Consider the following 24,324-nt stretch of genomic DNA (forward strand, 5'->3'; position numbering starts at 1 on the left):
ATATATGAAACATAACAACATTCGTCACCATTCATTAACATAGTACAACCAGTAGTGTTTACATATCATACATTGTTTAAACATTACATTCCCCCAAAAATTAATTTGTTCAATTCTTACAAAAATAAACTGCAACCGTCACTGAATATGATTTCCCTTGATTCACTGGTTCCCTGAGAATACAAGTATTTTGAAAAACGTCAACATATGAAATGTTGGTGAGTTCATAAGTTGTATTTGAAAACAATGCTTCGTATCGTTTGAAAAACCACCAGAAAATCCGATATTTTCTGAAAATAGTATAGTCAAAAAGGTGTGAAGATCCATAAGTATGCTTGTTTGTTTTCTATACTTGTAAAATATTGTTTATTGAAATTGTATGTATTCTGAATTTGTATGTATTGAAAAACCCTAGGAAAACCCGATGTTTTCCTAATTCCTTGAATTCCATGAAATTACTTGAAACCATTGCAACGCATGAAGATGTCATTCCAGACGACATTGGATCATTGATGAGCATGACTATCCGCCACAAACACGCGTTACACAAACGACTAGTCTATAGCAATACTAACGATCCCGAAGGCGTCGTCCGTACTAGTCACGCTATCCAATCGTCCTGTTGTCCCACATCCGAAGAGAAGGAGGACACGAAGGCCTCGACGACTCCATTAGCCGGTTGGGGATAAAAAGGTACGAGGGGTCCTAGACCCGCCTCGCAAAAAAAAAGGCAGACTTTACTAGCGACACTAAAGGACCCTTGGGGACCAGTAGTCTACAGCCATTGAAAGTCCGGTTACGTTGTGTCGGGTTGGTAAAACCCAACACTTCGTAAGATGAAGTCTTTGGGCCTTAAGATCAGGTCGTCGGGCTAGCTAGGCTCAACGAACAAGATTTTACACTTGTGGGGCCCAAAGATAGTGCGTAGACGTCTGTGCACATGTATAATGTATTCCGAATCGTTATTTGTATGAATCATAGTATTGTAGTATCATAGTATCGTTGTGTTTGTGGTTTCGGATTTTTATTGGTTCGAGACCGAACCAATTCGTTTAACAACGACTTTTGGTATTGTAGTGTATTGTATTTTGTCGATAGTAGTAGTACCATTATTTGATCATATTGCATGTATAGAATTAGTCTTGGAAATTTTCTGTTTTCAGCCCCTCCTCGTTTGTAAAATTTACCTTTTCAACCCTTTATTTAAAATATTCTCCGGTTTGGTATTTAAATCAATTTTCTTGACATTTTAACACCAAAAATTATTGAAATAAACATTTTCCAGCATATTTTTCATAGAAAACAGCTTAAGACCCTGAAAATGCAGTTTTCTCGGTTTTAATCCCTTCTTTTCGCAACTTTGACAATTTTGGCCCAAATGGGAAAATTTTTGCAACTTTGGTCCTTTTTAAATTTAAAAAGCATTTTAAACCTTTGAAAAGGATTTGGAACACTTATAGTCCACTTTTTTACAGAAATTTACAGTTTTGGCCCTCCAAAACAGAAAAATTCGCATAATGGGCCTCATTGGGCCGAAATTTTCATTTTTAGCCCATTAAGCTTGAAATTCATGTTTTTAATCCTCTAATTAAGTGTAATTCCAGAAATAGTTTTATGGAAACTGTTTTGGCACACTTCATCCATCAGAATCTGTGAAATGTCAATTTGGGCCCTTATTTTTGTATTTTTCACATTTTAGGCCCAAAATTTGTGTTTTTAACCCAAAGAAAATTATTACTAAACCACTTAGCCATTTTTCTTGAAACACTTTGTGTTTAGAAATATATTTGAAGCTAAAATCATTTAACACAAGATATATCTCGGTTTTGGTGGGTTTTATGGCTAGATCCAACATTAAAACACATAAAAGCATACATATAGGCATGGAAATCATACAAGGCATACAAACACATATAGATCTACACTTTCACTTGTATTCCCCCCCCCCCCACAAAACTCATAAAAACAGAAAATAGGGGGTATGAAGCTCACCTTAGGGGGTAGTTTCGGTTCTTGAAGAAAGATTGGAAGAAATGAAGTGATTTTTGGCCTTTGCACTCCTTGATGAACTTTTCGAGATTATGGGGTTTCTAGAGTGCAAGATCATGATTTTGCATGGATTAGGAAGATATTTTTGATAAATAAGGAATACAAGTCATAGATCCAAACAAAACCTTACCTTAGATGATGATTTTTGTGGAAGAACTTCCTTGAATGCTTCCTATTTTTCGAGATTTTGGATGGAGAAGAAGGGAGTGTTCTTGAGTGAATCTAGAGAGAGTTGAGATATTTTTGGGGTGTGTATGTGTGTATGGCCGAGAGTGAGAGAGAGGAGAGAAGAGAAGTGATATTTGAGGTGATGTGCATGGAGGAATGGGAAATATTGCATGGATATCCTTTGGATAATAATGAGGTGGCATGCATTAAGTCAACTCTTCCATTTCCTCTTGGGCTTGGGTATTGGGCCGAAAACATTTGAGGAAAAAGAGAATGTTTGGGCTTTAAATACTTAAGCCCAATTTTCATGGTTAAGTTGAGTGATTTTTGGTCCAAATAAATTTAAAGGTGATTTTTATGACTAGTTAGGGTCAAATTAGGTTAATTATGGTTCCTAGTCATTAATTCATTTCATTCTAGGCCCAATATGGTCCAAAATGTTGAAATAATTTAGTGTGGGTCCAATTAGAGCCCAATTAGGGTTCTAAGCCCTTGAGAGTCCAATTGGAAGCTTATTGGTCCACTTGGATCCAATAAGGAAGTTCTAGTCCAAAGTAGACTTAACAAGAACTTCTAGGGTTTTCCAATTGTTTGATGACTACTTGTGGTACTTGTATGATGTATTTGATTGAAGTTTTTGATTCATATTAACTTGAATGTATAGATTACATAGCTCAAAATTTTCAGTTGTGACATCATCCCCCCGTTAGAGGGAATTTCGTCCCGAAATTCTGTTTGAAAGCTAGATTTGAGAATGCTAGAATAGGTGAGGGTACTTTTGCTTCATTTGATCTTCGCGTTCCCACGTGAATTCTGGCCCACGCTTTGCGTTCCACCGTACCTTCATGATCGGGATGCGACTCTGCTTAGTACGCTTCACCTCCCTGTCCATGATTTCGATTGGCTCTTCGACGAACAGGAGATTCTCATTGATTCCGATTTCGTCAAGAGGAATGACGAGAGTTTCATCTGATAGGCACTTTTTCAGATTAGAGACGTGAAACACGGGGTGTACACCGTTTAACTCCGCGGGTAGTTGTAGTCTGTATGCTACTGGACCTATTCGGGCGACGATTTCGAAAGGTCCAATGTATCGCGGGTTCAGCTTTCCCCGTTTTCCGAAACGTATAACCCCTTTCCAGGGTGAGACCTTCAACAATACTCGATCACCGACCTGGAATTCTAAGGGTTTTCGCCGTTTATCAACGTAGCTCTTTTGCCGGTCACGCGATGCCTGTAATCGAGCTTTGATCTGGACAATCTTTTCTGTGGTCTCGCGAATGATTTCCGGTCATGTTATTGCCCTATCCGACGTATGTGTTCTTGCTAACTGGGTGTCACCTACTTCAGCCCAACATAACGGTGATCTACATTTACGCCCGTACAGTGCTTCGAAAGGGGCCACCTTAATGCTCGAATGATAACTATTGTTATATGAAAACTCGATCAACGGTAGGTGGGTATCCCAAGACTTTCCGAAGTCTATCACACATGCACGAAGCATGTCTTCAAGCGTCTGAATGGTTCGTTCGCTTTGACCGTCCGTCTGTGGGTGATACGCGGTGCTCATATCAAGATGAGTTCCCATGGCCTTGTGGAGCGACTGCCAAAAGCGTGACGTGAACCTACTGTCCCTATCCGAGATGATAGATTTTGGCACTCCGTGAAGTCTTACAATCTCTCATAGGTACAAACGCGTCAGCCTCTCCATCTTGTAGGACTCTTTGATTGGCAGGAAATGGGCAGATTTCGTCAGTCGGTCGATTATTACCCATATGGTGTCCAATCCGTCCGACGTCTTGGGCAGCTTGGTCACGAAGTCCATAGAAATCCCCTCCCATTTCCACTCAGGGATTGCCGGTTGCTGTAACAATCCGGAAGGTTTCTGGTACTCCACTTTTACTTTGGCACACGTAAGGCACTTACTAACATAAGTTGCGATTTCCGCCTTCATGTTAGGCCACCAATAGTGCTGCTTAATGTCCAAATACATCTTGTCCGAACCAGGATGAATGGAGTATCGTGTCTTGTGGGCTTCCTTCATAACGGTCTCCCTGAATCCTCCGATTTTTGGAACCCAAATACGGTTCATGAAGTAGTATACCCCATTCTCTTTGTCTTCCAGGTTCTTCTCCATTCCGCGTAATGCCTCGCTAGTTCTATTTTCCGTTTTCATAGCCTCTGCCTGGACTGATGCAATTTGAGCGGCCAAATGAGACTGAATGGTTATCGAGTGCGTTTTCGTACGGCGATTGGAGTACTCCTTCCGACTTAAGGCATCGGCTACTACGTTGGCCTTGCCTGGATGGTACTTGATCTCGCATTCGTAGTCGTTTAACAGCTCCACCCATCTTCGTTGTCTCATGTTCAGCTCCTTCTGATTCAAGATGTGCTGGAGGCTCTTGTGGTCTGTGAAGATGGTGCACTTTGTACCGTACAGGTAGTGCCTCCAAATTTTTAGGGCGAAGACCACGGCTCCCAGTTCTAGGTCATGGGTTGTGTAATTTACTTCGTGCGTCTTTAGTTGACGGGACGCATATGCTATCACTCTTCCACGTTGCATGAGAACGCAACCTAAGCCTTGATTTGACGCGTCACAGTAAACTACAAAATCTTCCGTTCCTTCAGGTAGAGATAGTACAGGAGCGCTACAAAGAGCTTGCTTCAAGGCTCGAAACGCAATCTCTTGTCGGTCTGTCCACTTGAATGGCACGCTCTTTTGCGTAAGCAAGGTAAGTGGCTTGGCGATTTTAGAGAAGTTTTGGATGAATCTCCTATAGTAGCCTGCTAGGCCTAAAAACTGACGAATTTCGGTGGGCGTAGTCGGAGTTGCCCATCCTTCCACAGCTTTGACCTTAGAGGGATCCACATGAATTCCATCTTGGCTAACTACGTGACCTAGAAAATTCACGCTCCGAAGCCAGAACTCACACTTGGAGAGTTTGGCGTAAAGCTTTTCCGATTGCAGCGTCTCTAGGACTTGTCGGAGATGTTGGCCATGCTCCTCTTTGCTTCGAGAATAGACGAGGATGTCATCGATAAACACAATGACGAAGTTGTCCAAGAACGGTCGACAGATTCGGTTCATTAGGTCCATAAATGCGGCGGGTTCATTTGTTAGACCGAAGGGCATTACGACGAATTCATAATGTCCATAGCGGGTTCGGAAAGCGGTTTTAGGAATATCTTCTTCTCGGACCTTGAGTTGATGGTATCCGGACCGTAGATCTATTTTAGAAAAATAGCTAGCTCCTTGGAGCTGGTTGAATAGATCATCGATTCGCGGGAGTGGGTAGCGGTTTTTAACAGTGAGTTTATTCAACTCTCTATAATCGATGCACATTCTGAAAGATCCGTCCTTCTTTTTGACAAAGAGCACCGGAGCTCCCCATGGCGAGTAGCTAGGTCGGATAAATCCCTTGTCCAGAAGCTCACTGAGTTGGCTGGACAATTCCTGCATTTCAGCAGGTGCCAATCGATATGGTGATTTAGCGAGAGGAGTTGCTCCTGGAACGAGGTCGATTCGGAACTCCACCTGTCTCTCTGGGGGTACTCCTGGAAGATCTTCAGGAAACACGTCTGGGAATTCACACGCTACCGGAATGTCTTGGATGTTAATTTCTTCTTTGGCCTTGTCCACTATGTGGGCCAAGAACGCTAAGTTGTTCTTTCGCAGATGTTTTTGTGCTTTGACGCACGAGATAAGACGAAGATTTGTGCTAGGTTTGTCTCCGTAAATCACTAGGGTTTCGTGATTCGGGAGACGAAGGCGAACGGCCTTCTCGTGGCACATAATCTCAGCATGGTGGGGGCTTAACCAATCCATGCCGATAATCACATCGAAACTCCTAATTGACACTGGCATCAGATCTATTCGTAAGACGTGTTGGTTGAGGGTTAGGGTACATCCGATGTAGATCTCCCTAGTGGATTCGGTTTTCCCATTGGCCATTTCCACCGTATAGGTTTCATTTAGCTTCTGGGGTTGTTGTTTTAGTAAATGTTTAAACTTCTCACTTACGAAACTTCGCTCCGCTCCAGTATCAAATAAGATGCATGCATAAGTGTGGTTTAGGAGGAACGTACCGGTCACAACTGCGGGGTCCTGAACTGCATCACTCTGACCCATAGTCAGCATTCTTCCTGCTCCTCTGTTTCCTGAGTTGTTGTTGTTGTTAGGGCAGTCTCGACGGAAATGTCCCGTCCTTCCACACCCAAAACAGGTGTGGCTAGGCCCTGCATTGTTGCTGCCGGCATTGGTGTTGTTGGTATTGCGGTGGTTATTGTTGTTGTTCTGGTTGTTTCCCTGACTCTGGTTCTGAGAAGGATAAGTCCTGCAGAACCTTGCAGTGTGTCCCCTTTGGTTGCAACTGGTGCAATGGAGTTCCCTGCATTCGCCGTGATGGTGGAGGCCGCACTTATTGCAACTAGGAAGAGTACCGGAGTAGGGTCTTGAAGCATTTGAAGCAGCTGAGGCTGGAGCATGTGATGTGACTGGTACCGGCGCAGTGACAGCGTGAACTGCCACCGTTTGCTGCTTTTTAGAGGTCTCGGGACCCTGACGTCCCTTCCTCTTGTTGTTCCATCCTTTCTTACCATCACTCTCCTTCTTCTTCTCAGTCTCTACCGGTTTCTCGCCCTTTTTGTGGTTATGATCGTATAGCCTCTTTGCCAATCTCTTCGCACTGTCAAAAGTTTCAGGGTTCGCAGCTATCACATTCCCTTGAATGGGGGATGTCAGTCCCCAGATGAATCGTTCAATCTTCTTTCCCTCTGATGTGATCATACCCGGGCACAACAGAGATAATTCGCTGAATCTCGATATGTAAGCATCGATGTTCCCATTCTGTACCGTGAGATTCCATAGTTCCTGCTCCATCTTCTGTATTTCGCCTCGGGGGCAGTACTCCGCCGTCAACATCTCTTTCATTTCTGCCCAGGGAATAGAGTTGGCGACAGGGAGTGTCATAGCTTCTACGTGACCATTCCACCAAGTGAGTGCTTGGTTCACAAAAGTGCAGGCCGCGAACTTCACTTTCATCTGCTCGGGGCACTCGCATATCTCGAATACCGACTCTACCTTCTCGATCCATCGCTTCAGGGCGATCACTCCTCCGGTACCGTTGAAAGTTCGGGGTTTAGCGTTCGCAAAATCCTTGTAGGTGCACGTTTTAGTGAGTCCTTGATTCGTCCCATTGTTCGAACTTCCGGATCCTTGCCCGTTACCTCCTCCGTTGTTCCCTCGGTGAAGTTGTGCCATAGCTGCTGTGACTGTAGCAGACACGGCTGCCTGGAAAGCAGTGGAGTCAACTTCTGGCGGGGTTGGTTCGGGATTTCCGCGAGTAGCTGGGCGAGGCATCTTTCTGTCGTGAAACGGAAAGATGTTGGGTGTACGTGGTTTCTGTGAGGTTGTGATCCTACTAGCTAGGTGTATGGTACGAACCTAAGTACTTCTATCATTTAGCATACAATCATAGATTTGCAACACATAGCAGACCACGTAAAAGTTCACTAATATTATCCTATGCCTCTTCCACTATTGCAAACTAAACAGACGTTCTCTTTTTGGTGATAAGGGGTATAGTTTTAGGTTCCCTAGCTATCCCGATATCCTCAAGACGTGTGTTAGTTTTACTTTGGAGAGAATGTAGTTGATCAGGCTACTTTCACTCCTTGGTATCACTAAGAACAGTCTCGAATTAACCGAGACACCAGTGTTATTGTGTTTGATTCAGCGTTAGATCTTTATTCCTAATGCAAGCAAGTGTGTTTTATTTACTTGTTCTGTTCAGAGTTATGTTAGTCCCTCTTTTTGGTTTATAGTTGCATATCAATGTATGGCTCGACATGCTAGTTCACTATAAACAAAGCTCTGATACCAACCTGTCACACCCCCGAACCAGACGGCGGAAACGTCCGGGGGCTGTCGTGACTCAATTGAATACCATAACATTGAATATATATGAAACATAACAACATTCGTCACCATTCATTAACATAGTACAACCAGTAGTGTTTACATATCATACATTGTTTAAACATTACATTCCCCCAAAAATTAATTTGTTCAATTCTTACAAAAATAAACTGCAACCGTCACTGAATATGATTTCCCTTGATTCACTGGTTCCCTGAGAATACAAGTATTTTGAAAAACGTCAACATATGAAATGTTGGTGAGTTCATAAGTTGTATTTGAAAACAATGCTTCGTATCGTTTGAAAAACCACCAGAAAATCCGATATTTTCTGAAAATAGTATAGTCAAAAAGGTGTGAAGATCCATAAGTATGCTTGTTTGTTTTCTATACTTGTAAAATATTGTTTATTGAAATTGTATGTATTCTGAATTTGTATGTATTGAAAAACCCTAGGAAAACCCGATGTTTTCCTAATTCCTTGAATTCCATGAAATTACTTGAAACCATTGCAACGCATGAAGATGTCATTCCAGACGACATTGGATCATTGATGAGCATGACTATCCGCCACAAACACGCGTTACACAAACGACTAGTCTATAGCAATACTAACGATCCCGAAGGCGTCGTCCGTACTAGTCACGCTATCCAACCGTCTTGTTGTCCCACATCCGAAGAGAAGGAGGACACGAAGGCCTCGACGACTCCATTAGCCGGTTGGGGATAAAAAGGTACGAGGGGTCCCAGACCCGCCTCGCAAAAAAAAAGGCAGACTTTACTAGCGACACTAAAGGACCCTTGGGGACCAGTAGTCTACAGCCATTGAAAGTCCGGTTACGTTGTGTCGGGTTGGTAAAACCCAACACTTCGTAAGATGAAGTCTTTGGGCCTTAAGATCAGGTCGTCGGGCTAGCTAGGCTCAACGAACAAGATTTTACACTTGTGGGGCCCAAAGATAGTGCGTAGACGTCTGTGCACATGTATAATGTATTCCGAATCGTTATTTGTATGAATCATAGTATTGTAGTATCATAGTATCGTTGTGTTTGTGGTTTCGGATTTTTATTGGTTCGAGACCGAACCAATTCGTTTAACAACGACTTTTGGTATTGTAGTGTATTGTATTTTGTCGATAGTAGTAGTACCATTATTTGATCATATTGCATGTATAGAATTAGTCTTGGAAATTTTCTGTTTTCAGCCCCTCCTCGTTTGTAAAATTTACCTTTTCAACCCTTTATTTAAAATATTCTCCGGTTTGGTATTTAAATCAATTTTCTTGACATTTTAACACCAAAAATTATTGAAATAAACATTTTCCAGCATATTTTCATAGAAAACAGCTTAAGACCCTGAAAATGCAGTTTTCTCGGTTTTAATCCCTTCTTTTCGCAACTTTGACAATTTTGGCCCAAATGGGAAAATTTTTGCAACTTTGGTCCTTTTTAAATTTAAAAAGCATTTTAAACCTTTGAAAAGGATTTGGAACACTTATAGTCCACTTTTTTACAGAAAGTTACAGTTTTGGCCCTCCAAAACAGAAAAATTCGCATAATGGGCCTCATTGGGCCGAAATTTTCATTTTTAGCCCATTAAGCTTGAAATTCATGTTTTTAATCCTCTAATTAAGTGTAATTCCAGAAATAGTTTTATGGAAACTGTTTTGGCACACTTCATCCATCAGAATCTGTGAAATGTCAATTTGGGCCCTTATTTTTGTATTTTTCACATTTTAGGCCCAAAATTTGTGTTTTTAACCCAAAGAAAATTATTACTAAACCACTTAGCCATTTTTCTTGAAACACTTTGTGTTTAGAAATATATTTGAAGCTAAAATCATTTAACACAAGATATATCTCGGTTTTGGTGGGTTTTATGGCTAGATCCAACATTAAAACACATAAAAGCATACATATAGGCATGGAAATCATACAAGGCATACAAACACATATAGATCTACACTTTCACTTGTATTCCCCCCCCACAAAACTCATAAAAACAGAAAATAGGGGGTATGAAGCTCACCTTAGGGGGTAGTTTCGGTTCTTGAAGAAAGATTGGAAGAAATGAAGTGATTTTTGGCCTTTGCACTCCTTGATGAACTTTTCGAGATTATGGGGTTTCTAGAGTGCAAGATCATGATTTTGCATGGATTAGGAAGAGATTTTTGATAAATAAGGAATACAAGTCATAGATCCAAACAAAACCTTACCTTAGATGATGATTTTTGTGGAAGAACTTCCTTGAATGCTTCCTATTTTTCGAGATTTTGGATGGAGAAGAAGGGAGTGTTCTTGAGTGAATCTAGAGAGAGTTGAGATATTTTTGGGGTGTGTATGTGTGTATGGCCGAGAGTGAGAGAGAGGAGAGAAGAGAAGTGATATTTGAGGTGATGTGCATGGAGGAATGGGAAATATTGCATGGATATCCTTTGGATAATAATGAGGTGGCATGCATTAAGTCAACTCTTCCATTTCCTCTTGGGCTTGGGTATTGGGCCGAAAACATTAGAGGAAAAAGAGAATGTTTGGGCTTTAAATACTTAAGCCCAATTTTCATGGTTAAGTTGAGTGATTTTTGGTCCAAATAAATTTAAAGGTGATTTTTATGACTAGTTAGGGTCAAATTAGGTTAATTATGGTTCCTAGTCATTAATTCATTTCATTCTAGGCCCAATATGGTCCAAAATGTTGAAATAATTTAGTGTGGGTCCAATTAGAGCCCGATTAGGGTTCTAAGCCCTTGAGAGTCCAATTGGAAGCTTATTGGTCCACTTGGATCCAATAAGGAAGTTCTAGTCCAAAGTAGACTTAACAAGAACTTCTAGGGTTTTCCAATTGTTTGATGACTACTTGTGGTACTTGTATGATGTATTTGATTGAAGTTTTTGATTCATATTAACTTGAATGTATAGATTACATAGCTCAAAATTTTCAGTTGTGACAAATACCTTCGATTTCTGAAAATTAACTTTAAGACCCGATGAGATGTGAAAACATCTCAGAATACGAGCAAGGTTATTTAGGTTAGTCCGAGACCATTCGCCTATGAACAACGCATCATCAGCGTAGAATAGGTGGGAGATATTCGGACCATTTCTGGGAATTTGGACACCACTGAATAGGCCTTTGTTGCAAGCAGTTTTGAGAGCAACACTTAAACCTTCCACAGCTATAATGAAAAGATACGGGGATAGAGGATCACCTTGACGAACGCCTCTAGATATGGGGAATTCTTTCGCCGGGGATCCATTAATGATCACTGAGGCTCTAGACGAAGACAGACAACCCCGAATCCACATCCGCCATTTATTACCAAAACCCATCTGTTCAAGGACCGAATCCAAATATTGCCAATTCACCGAATCGAAGGCTTTATCAAAGTCAACCTTGAAGAGCAGGATTTTTTTTCGATCCCTCTTCGCCCATGAGCAAACCTCATTAATCATAAGCGGACCTTCAAGTATACAACGCCCCTCCACATATGCCGATTGTTCATCTCCGATTACCTTCCCAATAACAGATTTCATCCTATTGGAAAGAATTTTACTTATGATCTTACTCATACATCCCATTAAGCTTATAGGTCTGTAGTCGTTCAATGATAATGGGTCTTTGATTTTAGGAGCTAGAGTGATGAATGACGAGTTACATCCCCTAGCAAGCGATCCGAACTCCTCAAAATGTTTAACAAACTTCATCACGTCACATTTAATGATGTCCCAAAATTTTTAAGAAACTTGAAGGTATAACCATCCGGACCCGAGGCTTTTTCACCTCCACAATCCCAAATCGCAGCCCTAACCTCCTCAATACAGAAAGGGGATTCAATTGTAATGGCATCCATCATGGAAATCGACTTAAAATGCGAATTGATTAGTTTGGGTCTTGAAACATGAACCTCAGTAAATTTGTCACGGAAAAATCTAAAAACTTCCCCTTTAATCTCATTAACATCTATTGTCCAGTGACCATTAATCGTGAGACCATGAAGAAGATTCCTTCGATTTTTGCAGTTAATGTATCCATGAAAAAATTTACTGTTTTCATCACCATCAACGGTCCATTTTATTCTAGCTTTCTGTTTCAAATCAAGGACCTTAAAGCGTTCCCACTCCGATATCTTTTTAATCCCAGTGTTCCAGCCTTCCACTTCAGCAGGAGAGAGGGGCCTGGACATCGCAAGTTTCTCAAAGTCTTTAATCAAGACCATATTATCACTATACACCTTCTTTTCTTCCTGTTCAACGTCTCTTCTCCATTTCTTAATTGACTCCTTCAAGAACTTGAGTTTGGCCGCCAGGTACGCGTCAGGGGTACCATACCCCATAAAATTGTTCCATGAATCAATAACAACTTGATCAAATCCTTCTCTGAGAAGCCATGAGTTAAAAAGTTTGAACGTAATTGGACCAAATCTGCCATAACAGAAATTAAGGTAATGGGATTGTGGTCGGATAACTCACGTGGATGAGCCGTTACAACACTAAGAGGAAAGGAGGATAGATAGTCTGGGCAGACCAGAAATCTATCCAACTTGCTTAGTTTGGCGTCAATTCGACTCATAAATGTAAATTTTTCCCCACCCATATTGAGGTCCTTTAGATTAGCTCCTTGTATGAATCTATTAAAAGCAAAAGCACTAGAAGGGCAGAATTGGGAGTTACACCTTTCGCTGGGATTTCTCACAACATTAAAATCACCAAACACAACCCACATGCCTGTTCTTTCATTCATAATTCCAAGTAGTTCATTCCAGACCTTTTTGTTATCTGAACGAGATTGGGGGCCGTAAACATTAATTATATTCAGGTTTGCTTCTGTATTCTTATACTTACCAATGACAATTAGAAAGTATCGATTCTTGATTACTTCTAATTTCTGGAAGCATGTGGTATCCCATATAGAGATCAGTCCACCCGAACGACCACTTGAATCCACACAAGCAAAGTCAAAATCGTTTGAATCCCAACACCCTTTGACATCAATATTAGAGGAGACAGTTAACTGAGTTTCCTGTAGTCCTACAAAATTGGCTTTGTGAGAGATCTTCAATCTTCTTACCCAACCCACTTTCGCAACCTCACCCACCCCTCTTACATTAAGTGACAGGAAATTCATTGATTTGGAGCAATTACACCCAAACCACCCACCACTTCAGCTAGAATGTGGTTGTCAGCCTCCATTTGAAAGCCAATTTCAGTCCCTATGGCCACCGTTTGCCGTATTTCGCTAGAAATAGACTCATCTAGACCGTCAGGAGCATGATTAGTCGCTTCAGAGGGGACAGGGTCCCTGTTAAGATCCAGTGAAGCAGAATTGCTGAGGGAACGAGAATCATTGCCATTCGAGGATAACAGGTTGTTGACCGAAGAAGGAACCACACAGGGGGGGAGCGACAGCCTCTATGCTTCATATAGATTCCTGGATTTGTGGTGAAAAAAAGCTTGGTAATCGTATGAGTATCTTGTAATGGTAGGTGGTTGAGCTTTAATGGCGTTGACCAAATCTGTACTCGTTAACAAGTGTCATTATTTCCATTAATTTGTCTTCTTTTTCTGTTGACGTTGGAAGCAATTTATGGGAGATAAAAGGACATTGATCGATGCTTCACTTTCTTCAAAACTCTTTTACTGTTTCCTACATTAATTCACATTTTTTGCTTCTAGTTTGGATCTTGATGGCTCAACTGTGGATTCAAATGATCATAATGATTCCATATCAAAAAAACAGGTAATTATTTCTTCCTTCTTAAGTTCATATGCATTTGTATAATGGTTGCGAAAAGTTTTTTTTTTATTTTTTTATTTTTTTGTTAGATTTATAAACAAGATTGTTACTTTGATAGGGGAAGGAGGGATAACCGTAGGGGGCGAAGGCCCTCAAACCCTCCAAATTTTCTACAGGTAATGAGCTTAAAGACTACTTTTATCACAAACCTACAATCTTTTTTTTTTTATTTAAAATACAACGAACCAAAATCTTTTATTTATTTATTTATTATTTTTGTTATTATCATTTATAAACTAATACAACTAAAAATATATTTGATATGAGAGTTTCACATATACATAAAAAAATATATCAATATTATATATTCTATTTATAAGAATTTAAAAATCATGAATTTTGATTTTTTATATAATTTTTCAATACATATGTGTTATTAAATTACATAAATAGTTAGTAAACTAAAAAGAAAAAAGTAAGACTTAACCAATCATATAACCAATTAATCGTCATTTTGATGCATACATAGCACAAGGACAAATCAAAAGTAAAAGAAACGTGTAAATCAACACCACACAGCTCTTCGACTCTCTACTCCGCATATAAGGCTCACCAAATTGATACACCTCATAGGTACATCCGTACATCTCTTCTGCTTAGTTTATTTTTTTAGTTGAGTTGATTTTTTTTGTACAATATGTTATAAAAAATAAGTTTTGTATTGAAATTTTATAAACCATAATATGTGATGCTATTGAACGTCTGGATGATTTTGTCAAGTTGTTGGGTACCTGTTTCATGTGAAATTTTCAATAATTGGTCTTTAGTACTAATATTTGGTAAACTTGCAAATTTTAAAGTTTGAACCACAAAATGACGAAAATCTAAAATTTTCAAATTTCATGTTTAAAATGGTCATTATTGTTTCATTCTTATAATTTCCCAATGACTTAGTGAACTTATAGTTATAATTCAGTAAACTGTATTTTATATCGGTAAATTTGGATTACTTTGGATTCTAGACATTTTTATCCAATCGAGTTAGATTTTAGTCTTATAACTAATCACTAGGCCCCCACCATAGGAAAGCCACGGATACGCTATGTTGCCACATGTCCTCTTTATTTTTTCCTCTCATGTATTATAACTCACCATTTTCATTTTAGGTTTCTTAAATTGTCTTCGATGCTTGAGCCTAGAAGGGCACCCACAGTGGACAAATCCGTTGTTTTGGCCGATGCTGTTCAAATGCTGACTCAATTACGAATAGAAGCACAAAAGCTTAAACATCCCAGTTCTGATCTTCAAAATAAAATTAAGGAATGATGAGTATTGTGAATGTAAGAACGACTATGCCACTTCAGATTGAAAGTATCATTGTTTATGATGAGATTACAAATAATATCATTTCCATAAAAAATCTATTTATTTTAGAAAAGTTTAGATTCTCAACAGAATCATTTGATTCTTTCAATCCGAACACTCCAAATTTGTTCTCACGTTTACAATACTCTTCATGTTAATCCAACTTGATATAGGTTGTAATTTGCAAGTAACTTACACCCATGGCTCTTGGTGCTCTAATGTATTGATATTTCAATGTAAAATATGTTAATAAAACTATTGATATAATACACGTTAATAAAAATTACATTGTCATTTTTTGTATTTAACATCAATACAAATTGATTAAAATTACTTTGAAATTGAATTTCTTGTAAAATAAGATAAAAAAAAAAGCATATTGATGCAATACACATATTATGTTCCTCTTGAAGAAATTGAGCAGTATGCTCATTTGGTTGGGAGTTGAGCTGGTAGATTCCCTTCTACTTACTTGAGGCTTCCTGTGGGATAGAATATCTCCAGAGTGATTGGTTGTAAAACGATTAAGGATAAATTCTTGAAAAAATTATCTTTCTGGAAAGTCTCTACACTTTCCAATGGGGGGAGGTCGTTACTTTTGAAATCGGTCTTGGGATCTATGAGTATGTTTTTTATGTCTTTGTTTTAATGCCAGTGCAAGTAGCTAAGGAATTGAAAGCTCTTAGAAGTCAATTTTTTTGAGGTGGCACTAATAATAATCGAAAATTGCATTGGATAGCTTGGGATCAAGTGTTGGCGGATAAGAAACATGGTGGATTGGATATTGGAAGCTTGGTTTCCTTAAATTTTTCTTTACTTCTGAAATGACAATAACGGTTTTATACGGAACAAAATGCTCTTTGGTTTTAAGTCATTAAACAATTATATGGTGAAACCTGAGGATTTGATCAATCTAAATGAACTTGGAGTGGTGGCGGTCCATGGGCTAGAATTCTTGCTTCATGTTTTCGGTTTCATGGAAAAGGTGTGGCGGTGAACTCAGTACAGAGGATTGTGGGAAATGGAAGGAATACTCTTTTTTTGGAAGGAAACTTGGATGGGTGATAGTACTTTAGATAAACGTTTTCCTAGAGTTTTTCAACTTGATCTTGAAAAAGATTGTACTATTGAAAACCGTATGAAAGATGGAGGGTTGCGTTGGAATTGGAGACGTCCTTTAAGAGGTGGTATCGAAATGCTACAGTACACGAGGTTACTTGATTATTTATCGAAGGGGACACTCAATGATAAAAGTGATAGTTGGGTGTGGACGATTAGTAATGATGGTGTCTTTACAGTGAGCACCACTCGAAGATGGATTGATGGCATTATTCTTCCAAATTCGGGTATGGTGACTAGATGTAATGCTTTTGTTATAAGAAATGTCAATACCTTGATTTGGCGGGTTTTGAGAAATAAAATTCCCATGTTACTCAATCTCTCAAAATTGGGGTTAGAAGTTTCTTCGATTATGTGTCATATTTGCGAATTGGAGGTTGAAAATTTAGAACATTTGTTTGTTAAATGAGAGGTAGTTGTACGAACTTGGAATGCATATATTTGGAGTTTTAGAAATGATACAGTTTTTTCGGGTGGTACGATGAAACAAAGTGAGATCGTTGATTCTATTCATCAATTTTCCATTAATTGGTATGTCAATAGGAATTCCTAAATGTAATATAAATAGACTTAGTTGTGTTAAAAACCCTCTAAACTCTTTATAATATTCGTTCTAGCTATTGTTAGTTCGTTTTCTCCCTTTTTATAATGGTTGGATGCTTCAAAAAAAATGTTTGTATTTAGCATCAATACAAATTGAGTAAAATTACTTTGAAATTACATTTCTTGTGTAACATCTAGAAAATCCATGGAGAAAATTTTGTTTTTAAAACATTAATCCATACAACAGTTTGTTCCCAAAAAACATTCAAAGTGAAAAATAATATTTAAACATAGAAGTAAAATTCATAATCAACTACTGCGAAATAAAACTGTGGGGGATGTTGTGTAGTCATGTCAGACCCTTCTCTTATAAACTGGAAATACCTGAAACCATAACCATAAAACTGTAAGCATAAAGCTTAATGAGTTCCTCACAATACCACATACAACATATATACAAATATAACAGCACATGGCTGTGTCGGGTCTGTATCAACCCCGAGTCCATAATGACTCTATGTAACAGCTTGTAGCTATGTCGGATCTGTTTCAACCCCCGGGTCTGTATCAACCACGAGCCCATAATGACTCTATATAATAGCTTGTAGCTATGTCTGTTTCGTATCAACCCCCGGGTCCCTTTCGCCCCATATACATAAGCATAAAAACATATAAGCATGAGTCATAAAGACAACAAGCACATACAGACATATCAACAAGTGTCACAAAGACAACCATCATCCTACAAACATAATCCAGTGGGCCGACATTGGTGCCTTCGACCCACGAATACGGTGAAGAGACTCACCTCAATCTGATGTTAATAAATCTCACACTCGAGTTGTTGCTACCATGGTTTCTCACACTGAACATATCCAATATTAATCCTAATCAATAATCAGGGTAATGACCCATCATCAAAGGTCCAATCATATTTTATCATGCTAAGGGGTGTAAAAGACCATTTTACCCTTCCCACACTTAACCTAACAATTCATGACCCAAAATCCAAATGACTCAAGGCCCAAAATGGCCCCCGAAGACCTTCTGGTAAGTACGCCCCGCATACCAAACCAGTACACCCAATGTACTACTCGATCGAAGAAGGGGAATTAGGTCGAAACCGTTACGTGCAGTGTACCAAAAGGGTACGCCCAACATACTCCAGCAGAAGCCAAAACAACCTTAAGCTCTTAATGCTTAATGACTAATTCGTCCAAATCACAGATTTAACCTTTAAGGGATGTCTTAAGTCATAAAGTTCCTGACTTTATGACTTTTCATGGCTTAATGGAGTCTAAACCAAAGCCCTAAATTCATAACTTCACCAAAAGGTCACTAACTCATGCACGGAAGATGTATACCCATCAAGATTCGATGTTTATAACTTAATAACCTCAAAAACGACTATAAATGACACTCAAAGGTTCTGGAGTAACTTCTACTCACAAGATCCAACCCAAGGGACCAAAACAATCTCATATCATAACCTAAAACAAGATCCATGATAAAGATCATCAAGATTGAAGCGTTATACCTCCAGAAGAAAGATCAAGGTGAACAAGGTCTGGATCTACAAGCTCCAAGACAACCAACACTTCTCCAATGAGATCCTTCTTCTCCAAGATGCACCAAGGTCAATCCAAAACACTCAAAGGCTCAAGAATCTCACAAATGGGGCTAGGGTTTTGAGGGAACTACTTTAAAGGGTGGAGGTTGAAGGTAAGAAGGGTTTCCAAGAGATTAAGGCCTTTGAATAGGGTCCAAGACCCAAAAATTAGGGTTTGACCATGCGATGCATACGCCTAGCATACTCCAGGTATGCCCAACGTACTAGGGTGAATCAGCGCGATTATTTAAGCCATGTATGCCAACGTACGTACATGCCTTGTACGCCTAGCGTATAAGCCAAACTCTACCACATTCAAACTTCCAAATACCATAACTTAAGCGTCCCAAATCCGTTTTCGGCGTTCTTTATATGCTCAGAGAGGTAATGAAAGATCCTACAATTCCATAAAATCTCCTTCGACTTAAAACATTCCAAACTTAAATCATTAAATCAAGAAAATGTCTGACACATCACCATTACTAATATACCCGTGGACTCCCAAAACATAAATTGAAAGCTTGGATCGCCCCACTAATATATTCCACACCTAATTGGGTCTCAAACCAAAACCCTATAATTCTAGGGTCCTAACTTGATCCATTTAAGGGTTAATATTATAAAAGTCCTAAATTTTTAACCCGTAATTGGAAAAAGCCCTAATATATATATATATATATATATATATATATATATATATATATATATATATATATATATATATTATTATTGCTATGGCCACAACTTTCTCACAAAATTATCACTCTAACCCATTTAATGAGTTTCATGGTTAACTTGGTTAATTTTTTTTTTGCAAAATCAGTCCTAAAAGTTCATATTTGGTCCCTGAGGTTTGGAAAAAGTTACACCACATGATTTTTTAACTTTATTTTTCGTTTTTTGTATATTTTATCTATTTTCGGTTTTTTTTTATAAATATATATACATTTTTTATTTTCTTTTTTGTATATACTTTATTTATTTTCATTTTTTAACTTTATTTTTCATCAATTTGATTTATTTACCTTTTGTTTTCTATTTTATAGTGTATATATAGAGTATATTAGAGTTTTTTTAGGTTTTTTTTCATATTTCTTTTCGTATTATATTTTAATTTTTTCATCTTTTTATTTTTTTTCTTATTTGTTTTCCAATTATTTGTTTTTATTGTTATTATTATTATTATTATTGTATTTTTAACTTATATGGACCGAGTATTTTGAAAATCTTCCTAATTTAAAAAGCATGCACTTCCTAAGCCATTTTACAATGTAATATACAAGAAAAACCGACACTTAACATGAAAGATGCTAAAAGATTATAATATAACAATTCAGATAGGGAATTCAATGATTAAACTATAACAAAAAGAATGAAATACTGTAACGACGCAAATTTTCAAAATAATTTTTCATTTTTAAAACATTCATTCATTCATAGATAAAGTCAAACACATTGTATCAAAAGTTATTATCACAAAGTATCTCCCCAGAATCTCTACAACAACTCCAATGCGTGTGTGTACGAATCATGTCGGCGCCTTCCCGCACTCATCACTAGTACCTGAAACACATAACACAACAACTGTAAGCATAATTGCTTAGTGAGTTCCCCAAAATACCGCATACAACACATACGCCACTCGAGGCTATAATACGACCCTCCGGTCGATGTGTCTCAGCGGGACCCTCCAATCCCGTAGCTCGTTGGACCCTCTGGTCCGGTCATAGCTCGTCGGGCCCTCCGGCCCGGTCTATATCGTTGGACCCTTCGGTCCGGTCTATAACATCATACAACATACACATAACACATAGCACATAATCTCATACATAGCATATAAGACCCTCTGGTCCGCATAGCATACTACTCTAGATAACGTATAGTGAGAAGACTCACCTCGATGTCTCGGTAAATATCTGAATCGGAAGAAGTGTGACCTAGCCTCCGCCTAATCACATAAAGTAATACTCCCATAAATACAACTGTACTCAACCCTAAAAGTCAACAAGGTCAACGGTCAACTTTGACCCGACTCGGCGAGTGCACTAGGGCGACTCGATGAGTCTACACGTGTCCATTAACTCTCTTAGATCCTCTTTTGGCACGCCAAGTACCTCCCTCACTAGACGAGTTCCACCTGGCATGAATCTCGGGGCCACCACGACTCAACTCACCGAGTCTCAAGAACAACTCGACGAGTTCCAACTTGAACTGAAACCCCCTGACTCACCGAGTCATTCCCTCAACTCGACAAGTCCACTCACTGAGTGATTACGGGCAACCTTCATACTACTCGCCGAGTCTGTTCTTCGGACTCGGCGAGTTCATGCCATGCACAAACTCAAAACCACTTTTGAGGTCAGATCTGTTCCATACAATCATAGATCTGGCCTCCCCAAGCATGATAATCACGTAAAGTTCGGACCTTGACACCCATATAACATAGAAATGGTCCAAGATGGTGATTTAGCCCCAAAAATGACATTCCAAGCTCAATACTCCCCAAAAGACTCATAAAGCTCCAAGGGTTAAGGTCTCTGGACCTCTTTGGGTCCAAATCCAGCACACAAACTCGAGAAGGGACCAGATGCACCACTTAATCATCCTTTAAAAGGGTTAGAAAACCCTAACATTAAGAATCAACACCAAAACTGAAGAAGGTCCGAGAATAATACCTCAATGCAGTCTCTATGAGCTCAAAACCACCAAAAACGCACCTCCTTCAGCCTCCTCTTGTCTTGAACACTTCCTTTTTGCAAAAACACTCACAAAAGTTCAAAATTTGCCTCTCCTTACACGCAAATGCTCTAGATCTCACTTAGGGTTTCTCTTTGGGGTTGGTGGCCGCAAATGACGGCCATAAGGCCCTTTAAATAGGTCTCAAACACTGGAAATTAGGGTTTCATTAAACAGCGTGGACTCGCCGAGTCCACTCGAGAACTCGCCGAGTACACTCGAGAACTCGCCGAGTCCAGCTGTGAACTCGCGTGCAAATCCGCGACCATACTCGACGAGTCTAGACGCCAACTCGCCGAGTTCCCCCACAAAACCCAAAAATGAAGGAACAAATACCATACCTGGGAATCCAGGTGTTACAATTCTCCCCCACTAGAATCAGACTTCGCCCTTAAAGTCTCACTTTGCAAACAACCCCGGATGCTGCTCCCGCATCTCACGCTCTGGTTCCCAAGTCAACTCTGACCCCTTCCGATGCTGTCACTGGACCTGCACCAAAGGCACTTCCTTGTTCCTCAAAACCTTGATCTTCCGATCCCTGATCGCCACTGGTCTCTCAGCATAATTCAGGCTCGCATCCACCTGAATTTCTTCTAGTGGAACCACAGCCGACTCGTCGGCTATACACTTTCGCAACTGCGACACGTGGAAAGTGTCGTGAATCTGACCCAACTCTGCTGGCAACTCCAAATGATAGGCTACCCTGCCTACCCTCGCGATCACCCTGAAAGGACCAATATACCGGGGCCCCAACTTGCCCCTTTTCCTGAATCGGATCACTCCTTTCCAAGGAGAGACCTTCAGGAGCACAAAGTCGCCGACCTGAAACTCAAGCTCGGACCGGCGTCGGTCCGCATAACTCTTTTGACGACTCCGAGCGGTCAACAACCTCTGCCTGACCTGCTGGATCTGCTCTGTCTTCTGAAGCACAATCTCGGTACTATCCATCACATGCTGCCCTACCTCTCCCCAGCAAATAGGGGTCCGACACCTCCTCCCATACAACAGCTCAAAGGGCGGCATGCCAATGATCGAATGATGGCTGTTGTTGTAAGAGAACTCCGTCAAGGGAAAATACGTGTCCCAACTCCCGCCGAAATCCAACACGCATGCTCGGAGCATGTCCTCGAGCGTCTGAATTGTCCGCTCACTTTGCCCGTCGGTTTGTGGGTGGTATGCGGTACTGAAATGCAGTTTCGTACTGTGACATCCCCATTTTCACGACCAGAAAAGACCGATTTTGTTTATGCATTATAAAAGTCAGAGTACTTCTTTTCGTAAAAATGTTGCGGAATTTGTTCCCAGAAAAACACGATAAATACGTTATTAAAACATTTTCGAAGAAACGTATTTTATTCATTTTAAAACATTTGGGATGTCATTGTCAATACATAAACATAAGCATAAACAAAACTTACATTTATTTACACTAGTGATCTACATCTCTTTAATCTCTCAGTGTAATGTGACTTCATATCAACACATATGATATAAATAAACTGAGTGGGTCAGGTTGGGAAAACTGGTGAGTACATAGGGTTTTCAACCCACAATAATATAATTATTATGTTTAAACAATCAAGCAATTAAACCCAATTACCCATCCCCATTATCTTCTTTACTCTTAAGGATCTACCCTAAGAATCAACTATTTCTCGTTCATTAATTCCTAAGGATTATCCTAAGGAATCGGCACGAAGTCCATCGTTACCAAAACTTATAGATTACAACTGGTGAACACGTAGTCCAAAACATCTGGTAAACACTTAGTTCAAAAGTAACTAGTGAACACACTTAGTTTAAAATACCTAGTGAACACACTCAGTTCAAAGATACATAGTGAACACACTCAGTTCAAAATACCTAATGAGCACCTAGTTCAAAAACACCTACAGGTTACGAGCTTACTAGCGTTCCACCGGACCGTCTAGTATCGCCCATGGTCATCATCTATACTCCACTAGATGACTGGATCACTGACAACATTGATGTCTCCCATCGTGTTATCACAAAACAACTATTTCATATACCCATGTTTTACCCAACACATTATGTAGATATAAAATACATATACAGTTTAAATCATTTAAAACATGTATAAAAATCTTTCACCCAGCATAGACAACAAGTATTCAGACAATATGCACACACAACACGTAATTTATATTAAAATACTTCATATCTATGTGTAAGATGAAAGGGACTATGCACTCACCTGAGAAGGTGGTGACTCGGTACTCGGACAACGCTTCGTTTACTTTAAAATAATTTCCTTCGACGAAATCTAGTATTATTACCACTAGATTTTAGTCTAATATTTACCGTGACTAATTATTAGTCTTATTATTATTATTATATAAGCGTTTAAACAATACTTTCCAACCACTATGTACAGACAGGGGCCAGACATAAAACACCGGAGGGCAGGACCATTTTGGCATATAGCACTTCTGAAATCCAACAACCCTATGCGGCCCTTTAAACCAGATTCCCTGTACCGCGAGTAGTTAAAAAGATATTATAACGACACTTATATAAGTCATAATAATAGCTCAAATATTTATTATAAATTTATAATAACAATACTAATTTTAAATATAAACTATATTTAAAATAGGGTAAGCATAACTTACTTACAAGGGGATTTTAGCTAGGAGTCGGGCTCTATAGGGGCAGAACTTCGTCACTGAATCTTTCTAAGAAAGATTCGTGCAGCGCTTCAGCGCTCACCTTACTATACTAAAACTACAGAAAGAGAAGTCGAATCACGAGGGACCGAAATGCTCAGGGGATAAGGAGAGAAAGACTCTTGAATCAAGAGAATGGTGCAAGAAATATGAGAGCCCAAGCCTCTTATTTATAGTAATTGAATTTACAAAAACTACCCTCCATAATTACTTAATGACCTTATAGTTATATAAACAACTAAACACCCCTTTATAATACTATTTTAAATAGATTTAACGATATTTGCACTAAACTAATGTCGAAAGAACTCAACATTAGTCTTATAATGACCGCATCGTCGATACCTTTCTAATGATATATACATATGTGTATATATATATATATATATATATATATAT

At 39.2% G+C, this 24,324-nt stretch overlaps 1 long non-coding RNA gene across 1 annotated transcript; it reads left to right on the forward strand.

Annotated features, from left to right (window-relative positions):
* The first annotated feature begins 13,981 nt into the window (after positions 1 to 13,981).
* LOC145062448 (uncharacterized) lies at positions 13,982 to 15,525 on the forward strand. Its single transcript, XR_013687566.1, has 3 exons — positions 13,982 to 14,042; positions 14,396 to 14,499; positions 15,033 to 15,525. It is a non-coding gene; the product is annotated as an uncharacterized LOC145062448 (long non-coding RNA).
* Positions 15,526 to 24,324: the final 8,799 nt, after the last annotated feature.

The sequence above is a fragment of the Lactuca serriola genome, chromosome 7, assembly GCF_051521515.1.
Source record: "Lactuca serriola cultivar US96UC23 chromosome 7, Lser_US96UC23_V15, whole genome shotgun sequence".
Taxonomy (NCBI): Eukaryota; Viridiplantae; Streptophyta; class Magnoliopsida; order Asterales; family Asteraceae; genus Lactuca; species Lactuca serriola.